This window comes from Triturus cristatus, chromosome 12, assembly GCF_964204655.1.
Source record: "Triturus cristatus chromosome 12, aTriCri1.1, whole genome shotgun sequence".
NCBI lineage: Eukaryota > Metazoa > Chordata > Amphibia > Caudata > Salamandridae > Triturus > Triturus cristatus.
This window is the reverse complement of record NC_140595.1, coordinates 706,609,781-706,620,714: the sequence shown is the minus strand read 5'-3', so window position 1 is coordinate 706,620,714 and position 10,934 is coordinate 706,609,781. Positions and strand designations below refer to the sequence as shown.

Here is a 10,934-nt window from a genome sequence, read left to right as displayed (position 1 = left end):
GACTTCATATTCACCATTGCTTTCTATACCTTCTTCCTTTCCCTCCAATTCTTGATTAAAATTAGTTTTAAAATGGGTCACTTGCCTTCACTTTTGAAAAAGTTTTCTCAGGGGTAAGACCATTTCAAACTGCCCTTATGTTAGTCGGGCTCACTCGCTTGCCAAGTAAAACTCATCCTCAACTTTTACGCCTCGCTACTTTGAAATATCACCAGCCGCCACTGCCTTCTGCACTCCTTAAAACTGCACAACACAGAGCTTGAGCAGACGCGTGTGCTCAGTACCGGCAGGCTCAGAGTCCTGAAAAGTAGCACATGAATCATGCCTCCACTAGACACATGCATCAGAGCCCCGGAAAGCACCGGCACAAATGAGGCACAGAATGACAACCCAATAAAGCAACCTGGGCCGGTCAGCTCTGTTTGGTTGCGTAAAAATGAGTAAATATGGTATCAGACCTGGAAGAGAAAGAGGGTGAAAAACGGTAGTCAAATATTTTCAGTAATAATGCGGCGTAACACAACTGAAAAAATCTGACCTTTTCGAAAGGACCAGGTTTATTTCTCGCCATCGGTTTCCGATGCCAACATTAAAGGCCGAGGGTTTCTAATGCATGCTCCTGGCAAAGGTGGTAAAATCATTGGCTTCCGATATCCCAGCATTTGAGGAGTCAGACTGCGGGCTTCGAAGTGAAGTGTTAGTGCACCCCCATACACATGTCAATGTTGTTCGTGGGAATAAGTGACTTCTTTCTTGGTAGGGCCTGAAGAGCCGGTTGGAAATGAAGTTCCTCTCTTAATATAGTTGTCCAATGCTTTCCACGTTCCTAGGGATATCAGCGCTGCAGTAAAGACTACAGGCAATAAGAACAGCTCCATGGACCTGCACTGAGCACACAGTGAACTAGGATGACACCTGCCACCGTCGTCAGACGAGGTGGCCGAGTGGTTAAGGCGATGGACTGCTAATCCATTGTGCTCTGCACGCGTGGGTTCGAATCCCACCCTCGTCGGTACATCTCAGTTTTGTTATTATTTACAGTCACAACTGTGGTCAAAGGTTCTCTAATTTTACTTAAGTTAACTTTGTTTCCTTTTTCTTTTAAAGTTACAGTTGTAAAGCTTTAAAGTGACAGTGTAACATTGTAGCTGTCTGCAATCTGAGTGCCTGCTTCGTGCTGTTTTCTTATTTTCTCCTTCACAAATAATAATTACAAGATGCACAGCAGAGCCCAAAGGCTTGGTGTTTATAAAAGGTTCTAGGAAAATGGCCACATCAGTGATAGTTTTTAAAAAATGTTTTATTTAATTGCAAATGAATACTAAAGACAGGTAACTATTGCACGAGTCTACCAAGGCAAGACCTTTTAACTTTATCAATCTTTGTTTTTAGTTGCAAATTAAAATTTACGTGACAATTCCCACTAGGAAATCCATTTCTGGTGCACTCATTGAGAAAAGTGGTGTTGGAGAAAGCGGTCTGTTCTCAGAAGGGGAAATTGTAACCTTTAAACAAAGTATGGCCTTTGTAAAGAAAAGTGCAAAATAATACATGAGAGAATTTTGTGCTTGACTAATTCTCAAATATAGTCATACTGCATTAAAAATAATAACTTTTAGAAAAGAACCAAAGATGGCACCCTGGACCACATGCAGTTAAACACTTGCAAGATAAATTTAAAATTAAGCAACAAACTGGCTTCTTGCTGTTTCCACATTTAGAGAGTCCTGTGTATAAAGGGCCTAACGTGGTATGTCTCACCTAAACAGCGCTCATGCGCTGTTGCTGCGAGGGGTATGGTACGCAGTAAAGGGCTTGGAGCCCTGCCTCCACTTACCATTTGCAGGCTTGACTATCAGTCATTGTAGTTGGCTTGTAATTGACTAACTTACGTATGACATCACTTCCTTTTATAGTTTTGGAGCATGGACGAAGTACTAATTTATTTTATTTTATTTTATGTGTATCTTTCCGCTACTGGTTCTTTGCTTATGAGAACTTTTTTTTCTTCAACACTTTTTTTCTGTTTTATATTGGCATTTATCTTTTGTTTCTCATTGGCATGTTTTTGGTATCTGCATTGCATTGGCATTTTTTATGTTTCCACATTTTTCCGCTACTTGCATCCGCATTTGTTCTAAAATTTTCCCATTCTGGCGCTGTGCTTTAGAGTACTACATTTTGGCTAAAAAAAAATTGTTTGATTTCGGATGTTTTGTGCAACATCTGTTTTTTTTTGTTTTGTATCAGCAGTTTTGTTTTGTTTCCGATCGGCATGCTTTTCATATTTCCCCTCTCACCTACCCTCATCTCCCTGCTGCCTCTTCATTGTTATTTTCTCCTTTTTGGCAGTGTTATACAGCATGAGCTCGAGCACTTTACAAGAGCACCAATTACATTACATTCAAGTTAATTTTTTTATTAGGCAGAGGGATTTTACCTGCAAGAGCCTGTTGATGCTCGCCACCCTGTCCTAGCTGCTTGCTATTTTCTCCCTCCCCGCCCATCCTCTACGATATGTTTCTTGAATGCTGGGCACACACTGTGTAGTCCTGGGCACATATTCGTATTTCTGTCAGCTTTTCATAACAGCAGCTGTAAATGCGTACCTGTTTGCCTCTTTTTCCCACTCTTGCCAGCTGCAACTACAGCAATCTTATACGGCGTGAACTCAGGCGCTTTACAAGAGCCCCAATTGCATTACATCCATGTTTTGTAGGTCACGCCTACACAGCGCGCAAGTGCTGCATTGGAGTGACCTCTTGGAATCACTTGGGCTTTTGTGGAAAGTTGTACATGTTCTGCACTGTTTGCAATGAGTACTCGTGCATGTGTGGCATTTACCTTGCGGGAGCGAGCAGCGGTGCCATCTTTTTGCAATCATCGCGCCTGCCGCTGCTCTCTCCCGCTAGGTAAAAGCTGTACATGCCCTTAGCGTCTACAGGCAGCCGGTATCCTGTTACTAATGACTTTACAGCTGTGTGCACAATGTTACTAGGCACACACAGCAGCAGTCACTTGTCCAAGATCAGCAGAGAGCCCGCATAGCTCATTTCTTTGAAAGCCTCTGCCTGGCATAGGAAACATCACAGAATGTCCCGCCGTGGTAAGAATAGCAGAGCGTGGCGTCCATGTCAAGCGACTGTTCACAGCAGCCACAGCGGAATCCCTGCCTGGAGATGACTCACTCGCCCCCACTTCTCTCTCACGCATTACCCTTGCCAGCATGCTCCATTTCCTGCTCGTTTACTTTGATTCAGAGCGAGGTGCTGCTTAATGGTCATCGAGCTCGCACAGAGACATAAGGTAACTGTGTGTGTAGGCTCACCCTGCTGCTATATCCACATCCGAACATATGTTTACCTACGGGAGTTCCGTGAGAGAAAAGGAGAAATATTCTCAATTTCCCTCTAAATGACGTGCAACATGAAAAGTACATTTTTTGCCAATTCCAGGCAATTTGGGAGCCTCTATGGGGGTCTTGTTTGGGGAAAAAAAGCCAATTCAGGGTTTCGCCCTATCAGTCAATATCCATTGTGTTATTTTTTAATGTGCCTTTCTCAACTCAAAGACAATTGACAGCAGTAATGGAACCCCCACAGAGCATGTAAGGCCAGTGAGGCCAGCCTGGACATTGAGGGTCAGCTTTATGAATGGATGGCGTTGCCCTTATGTCAAGGACAAGGCCAACGCAATCATAAGTCAGTTTTACCAAGCTATGCAAGGCCACCTTGTGTGGACCAGTGTGGCTTGGCAAATCTGGAGCAGCGCAAAGCAGCTCAAGTTGCTGCCTTGCACTACTCTGCCCCAAGGAGGCGTTCCATGGCCAGAGCGTGGGTGTTCCCACGCATAAACCCATGGATTCTGAAGCATTCCCAGATTTACAAATGTTTTCTCTTTTTAAGTCTGCTGTAGCACACTTAGAAAGTGGAAAAAATCTTGGAGGATTCTTTTGTGCACAAAAATGTCCTTTCCTGCACAAAAACAATCCTGCCTACAACACAGGCCCCCTTGCACCATCGCACAAGCGTGCCTGCATTGGCACTAGAAAGAAGGTTGTGTGCCAGAGCAAGGAATGCACCATATCTTGATAGATATGGCACATTCTTGCGCTGTCCCTTTCACGCAGCGCAGCAAGGTGTCTAGCTGCATTGTGGGGCGTGCAAAAATGAGAAGTCAGGGCCTTGTTTATAACATATGTACTTTGACTTCAGTTATACCTTGACTTTAATGCTTTTATCACTTCTAAAAGAAGAGGTTTTTGAGAGGCCCCCTCCCCCACCCCCCCACTTGAGCTGCAATAAACAAACATTATTGATTGATGATCGGAATAATATGAACGACTTTCTTCATGAAAATGGAAATTCTGCAAATCGCGAATCATTGTGGGAGTCGTCAGGTTAATGCGACCCTTGACCTCCTGGTAGGTCGCTCCCCCCCCGCTGCAGCTCCACCTGCAACCCCGCTGTCACTGATCGCTGCTGTTGCCACCGCTGGTGAATTTGAGGCCATCCTCCACCCGCAGGCTTCCACCTGCGCCTCATCCCTGGTGGCCAGTGGTGGCCTTTAGGTTCGTTGTTCACTGTTTCGTTTTTGCTCTGTTTCCTTTTGCTGCTGTTGCTCTGTTCCTGAATCTGTCCATGCCCCCTGCCCCCGCTCGCCGCTCTGCTGTGTGTCCCCTGTATTTTATATCCTGATCGCCGCTTTGCTCTGTGTCCCCTGCCCCCCGCTCGCCGCTCCGCTTTGTGCCCCTTGTAGTTTGCTTTCTGTATCCCGCTCGCCGCTCCACTTTGTGCCCCTTGTACTTTGCTTTCTGTATCCCGCTCGCCGCTCCGCTTTGTGCCCCTTGTACTTTGCTCTCCGTATCCCGCTTGCGGCTCTGCTTTCTGCCCCTGTATTCTGTATTGTGTAACCTGATCACTGCTCTGCTTGTGCCCCCGTATTCTGTATTGTGTAATCGGATCGCCGCCTGCTCTGTGCCACTTGCTTTTGTTCTCCCTTTGCTCCTCGGTGCCCCACGCCGGTCTCCCGTCCTCCATCTCCACCGCTGCCTCCCCTGCGGCCCCGCCCCATCAGCGCCCATTCGCCACACCCATCCCTCGCCTCCCGCCTCCCAGCTGCTCCTCCCTCCCCACCTCCCCATATATGGCGGCTGCTGCGCGGCCACGTGCAGCGGGCGCGCCACAGGCGCACCAAAGGCACGCCTAAGGCAAGCCCGTCTGCACCCGTCCACGCATGGACCGCACCAAGTGCCAGAACCCCTGGCCCTCGCACCTGCCAGGTCGACCACCTCCACTACAACACCAAGACCCTCATTGCTCTCAACCCAGGAAGAAACCACACCTGCTGCAAGGCCTCCCCGAGGTGCACCCACGGCCCCTTTACCTGCCGGAACTGCAGCTTCTCCTGCCACGAAAACTCCAAGACACTCACCACAACGGATGCCAACCAGCTTAGATGCATCCTGATCAACACCTGCTCCGCACACAAACACGCCGTCGAACTCTGGGACCTACTCGACACCACATCACCGGACGTCGCCTTCCTAACCGAGACCTGGATGAACGAAACCTCCTCGCCAGACATCGCCATAGCCATCCCAGACGGGTACAAGATCACCCGCAGAGACCTCACCAACAGGGCCGGAGGAGGAATCGCCATCGTCCACAAAAACACCATCAAGATCTCAACAAACACCAACGACGCACATGCACTTCCAGATCCACACAAACCCAAAGACCACCCTAAGAGGCACCCTCATCTACAGACCTCCAGGACCCCGGCCTCAATTCTGCGACTCCATCTCCGACCTCATCAGCACGCACTACCTGACCTCCACCGACTACATCCTCCTCGGTGACCTGAACGTTCACCTGGAAAACAACAACGACAGCAACTCCTCCACCCTGATCGCCAACCTCGCCAACCTCGGACTGAAACAGCTCGTCATGACGCCGACCCACAACGCCGGCCACACGCTAGATGCCATCTTCTCCTCAAGCCCCCACGTCACTTTCAGCCACGTCTCCGAACTCACCTGGACAGACCACCACTGCATCCACTTCTCCTTCCGTAAACCGAAAACACACCACCGCACCCAACAGAACCCCCGCCGCTGCTGGGGCAAAATCACTGAAGAACAACTACAAACAAACCTCGCACTCAACCCCCCGACGACCCCAACCAACCCGGATGAAGGGGCACTCGCCCTCGAACGCTGGATGAACGACTGCGCCAACACCATCGCTCCACTGAAAAACCCCACCAACACAGACACCAGCAGAAGAGTCAGCTGGTTCACCCCGGAACTACTCAACTCCAAACGCACCTGCTGGAAACTGGAAAACATATGGCACAACAACAAGATGCCAGACAGCTGCGCTGCCCACAAAGACGCCATCCGCAACCACCACCACCTCATCAGGACCGCCATGAGAACCTCCTTGATAACAACGCACACAACAGCAAGGAGCTCTTAACCATCGTAAAGGAACTCTCCAACCCCAGCTCCAACGCCAACGACATCCCACCATCGCAAGCACTATGCGACTCCCTCGCCACCTTCTTTCACCGGAAAATCACCGACATCCATGACAGCTTCAGACCCCGGACGACCCCTGCCGACCACACCGCACCGAACCCACCGCACCCCACCGCCCACGACACCCTGACAACCTCGGCCAACGTAAGCATCGAGGACACAATCAAGACCATGGGAACAATCCACTCCGGTTCCCCATCCGACCCTCTCCCGCACCACATCTTCAACAAAGCCAGCAAGTCCACCGCTCCCCACCTGCACAAAATCATCAACCTGTCCTTCGAGACCGCCACCTTCCTTGAGATCTGGAAGCATGCAGAGATCAACGCCCTACTGAAGAAACCCAAGGCGGATCCAAGCGACCTCAAGAACTTCCGACCCATCTCCCTGCTTCCGTTCCCAGCAAAGGTCATCGAGAAGATAGTCAACATCCAGCTCACCCGTCACCTCGAAGACAACAACATCCTGGACCCCTCCCAGTCAGGATTCCGCAGCAACCACAGCACCGAGACCGCCCTCATCGCCGCCACAGATGACATCAGGACCCTGCTGGACTATGGCGAGGCGGTTGCCCTCATCCTCCTGGACCTCTCCGGCGCCTTCGACACAGTCTGCCACCTCACACTACGCACGCGCCTCCATGACGCAGGGATCCGTAACAAGGCCCTGGACTGGACCACCTCCTTCCTCTCCGGCAGAACGCAGAGAGTCCGCCTCCCCCCGTTCCGTACCGAGGCCTCCAAGATCATCTGTGGCGTCCCTCAAGGATCCTCCCTTAGCCCGACACTGTTCAAAGTCTACATGGCACCTCTAGCATGCATCGGCCGACAGCACGACCTCAACATAATCTATCTCATACGCCGACGACACTCAGCTGATCCTCTCCCTCACAAAGGACCCCCTCACCACCAAATCCAACCTCCACCAGGGAATGAAGGCCGTCGCCGACTGGATGGAGGACAGCTGCCTCAAACTGAACACAGACAAGACGGAAATCCTCATCCTCGGATCCAACCCCTCTGCATGGAATGACTCTTGGTGGCCCACTTCACTGGGGTCCCCCCCGGCCCCCACTGACCACGCACGCAACCTGGGAGTCATCCTCGACTCGAAACTCTCCATGACCAAACAAGTCAACGCAGTCTCCTCCACCTGCTTCAACACCCTCCGCATGCTCCGCAAGATCTACAGATGGATTCTGACCAGCACGAGGAAAACAGTCACACAGGCCCTAGTCAGCAGCAGACTCGACTACGGAAACACCCTCTACGCCGGAGCCCCGTCCAAGCTCAACAGCAGACTACAGAGAATCCAGATTGCCTCCGCACGCCTGATCCTCGACATCCCGCGCCGCGACCGCATCAGCCCCCACCTGAGGAACATGCACTGGCTCCCCATCGACAAACGAATCTCCTTCAAACTCCTGATCCATGCACACAAAGCACTCCGCAAAACCAGCCCAGCCTATCTCAACAGTCGACTCTCCTTCTACGTACCCAACAGGAACCTCCGCTCCACTGACCACGCCCTGGCCATGGTCCCACGCATCTGGAGAACCACTTCCGGAGGCAGGTCCTTCTCCCATCGCGCCCCCTCGACCTGCGACAAACCGAAGACCTGCTGTCTTTCAGGAGACAACTCAAGACCTGGCTCTTCGACCAGTAACAGCACTCCCCCCCCCCCCTTCCCCCTCCCAGCGCCTTTAAACCCTACCGGGTATGTAGTGCACTTTACAAATTATGTGATTGATTGATTGAATGTCTGATGCTTCTGAACCTGGATACGTATGGGGGTAGCTTGCACAAGACAGAACTATTAGCATGTCCTGTCCCTGTGTAGACGTGAAGCGCATTCAGCGTCCTATGATGTGGGGGTTGTTCCCGTGGAAACCCCTCTGCAGCTTCCTGTGTTGTACAGCTCATGGCCTTGCTTCTGTTTAGGAGATGACAACACCTTCAACAACATTCAAAGGGGTCCCAGGATAGTTATAACAACGAAAATGGCATTGCTGCCATCTAGCGGCGTCTGAATGTATATACCAGAGTGTCGGTCCGAGGAGCTCAAGATCCGACAGCTGTATAACGAGACGGGACAATCCAGGAGGGGATTACAGGAAGCGAGCGAGTGAGAAAGGAGTCAGGAAGGGAGGCAGCGAAGGTGGACGAGGAGGGCAATGGCACCAGGGAACGAAAAAGAAGTAGTTCCTTGATTCCAGCAGTGTAAGGATACAACTCATCCAGTCAGAACACTATGAGTTTAGAAATCTCCGATTAGGGACAAGCACATGAATAAGGCGGAAAGCCAGGTCTTTAAGTGGGATGAAAAAACTGGGGGGTCTCTCAAAGGGGTGTGGCCAATGTATTTAAGGGCATGACTTAAAAGCACATAAGCTAAAAATCTGTGCTTAGCATTGTGTGCCGCCCGACTTGTATTTTGCTGTTTCTGTCATTGCATCCAGATATATGATACAGCAAGTAACATCATACTCACAGCAAGGCAGGACTATTGGCTTTGTCAATGGCTGTTAGTTGCATAAGATAAATAAGCAACAACTATGGCTTGTATATAATATTGAAAAAGCTTCCACTTAAAGCCCTGGTGACACCACGACAATGTTGCTGCTCCTGAGTTTCAAAAAGAGAAGGGAAATCCAGAGAGAAAATGACTCTTTAAAGGATTTCATGTCCCCTACAAGGCTCACCTGGCATGACGTCATGCCGTAACTTCTCCACTAGTGAGAAGTGAGCAGTGTGAGCACGTGCACATCATGTGCCTGCTGTCACTGCAGTCCGGAAAAAAACGGACCGCCTGTGCCAGGGCACAAAACAGAGCCCCATAGAGACCTGTTTCGAGGCCCCCTTTAAAAAACTACCAGTGCTCAGCACAGGTGAGACCTAGCCCACTTAAAGCCCTGCGGAAAGCCATTGAAAGAAAAGCAAACAACTGAGAAAGACAACAAAGCCGATATGAGTATGTATTGGAAACAATAGATCTTGCCAACGACAAGACCCCAAAAAATAGATATAGGGGCCTTTTAATGGGAGCAATCAGGGACTCAGTCTTGCAGTTCAGAGCAGGACTAAGTGCACCTCCTTGGCAAAAATCGCTGTAATTTGAATACCTTGTTGGTTGATTGATTGATACGACCTGAACCCAAGATAGTAGCCGCCTTGGAAGATCACAGCTCACCTTGGCCCCATGAGACTTTCGTTGGACAAACTGTGGTCTGTTTTTCTAAATTTAAAAATAAAATGCCCAATATGGCAGCCTAGTTAGGGTCTGGCTCACACTCTAATTGTGACATGTACACAAAGAAGCTGGAACAAAAGCAACCAAAAAACAAATTGTCAAAATAATTCGAGAATGGGGAAGAAAGTGATGAGGGAATATCAGCCTCCATCAGTGAAACAAAGGGCATATGTAATATCAAGAAATGGCCCATTCTACTACTGGACAGGACTACAAAATAGCCAGTGCTTAATTTGTAAAAAAAGAAAATAAAGTGCTAGGGCCCTTCTTAGGAGGCCACTGCTGATTGCACCACTCATTGCCCCTGCCAGCATGGCCATTGGCATTACCTACACAACTACATTCCTACAAGTGTGACAATTCAGACCATTCCAGGCCACCCAAAGATATAAGAATGACATGAATTTATCTGAATTGTCATGTTTAATGTATTTGATTTATTAAACACTGTTGTTGTGCTCATTGCAAAATCAGAGAGGCAGCACCGCCATGTGGTAGACTGTCACTAGGGCTGGAGTTGAGAATTAAGTGCCAGTGCTGAGCACCGGGAACCACCAGCTCTAATCTAGCACTGAAAATAGCCCAGAGGATCTCAAAAAGCCCCCATGGCCGTATGGGTAAAGAAATACAAATCCAAGCCATCTCCATCCCAAAACCAAGCAAACCAACTGGAAATCACACTCCACTTGAGATATTACATGGACAGAGTATTCCTTCTGAAAAGCCTCCTGAGACTAGGAACAGGATTCCAAATTGGATAGAGACCATGACCTTGAAATAGCCTTGGAAAGATGGTCAGGGAGTTCCATGTTCTGCAATCCCATCCTTTCAATCTCCAAACCACGAGGTAAAGCCTCCTTGGCTGAAGACACAGCTGAGATCAAAGAGGGATGGGAATAAAAGGCATGCTCTAAGCTGGTCACAGGAACAGAGAATGAACAAAAGGAAACCTGGCTCATTCTGGCCTGCATGGCCAGAACAGAACCACCACCACCATATCAACCCCAACCTCCAGAACACAAGCAGCATCTTGAGAATCAAAGAATATGGTGAAAATGCATATAGAAACATGAGAGGCCAGGCTGCCATCAAGAAATCACCGCCAAAGCGGCTTGGAAGGAGAATCATCGGCAACAAAAGTGGC

At 49.4% G+C, this 10,934-nt stretch overlaps 1 non-coding gene across 1 annotated transcript; it reads left to right on the top strand.

Moving 5' to 3' along the window:
- The first annotated feature begins 930 nt into the window (after positions 1-930).
- On the top strand, positions 931-1,012 carry TRNAS-GCU (transfer RNA serine (anticodon GCU)). The gene has a single exon. It is a non-coding gene; the product is annotated as a tRNA-Ser (tRNA).
- The last annotated feature ends 9,922 nt before the right edge of the window (positions 1,013-10,934 follow it).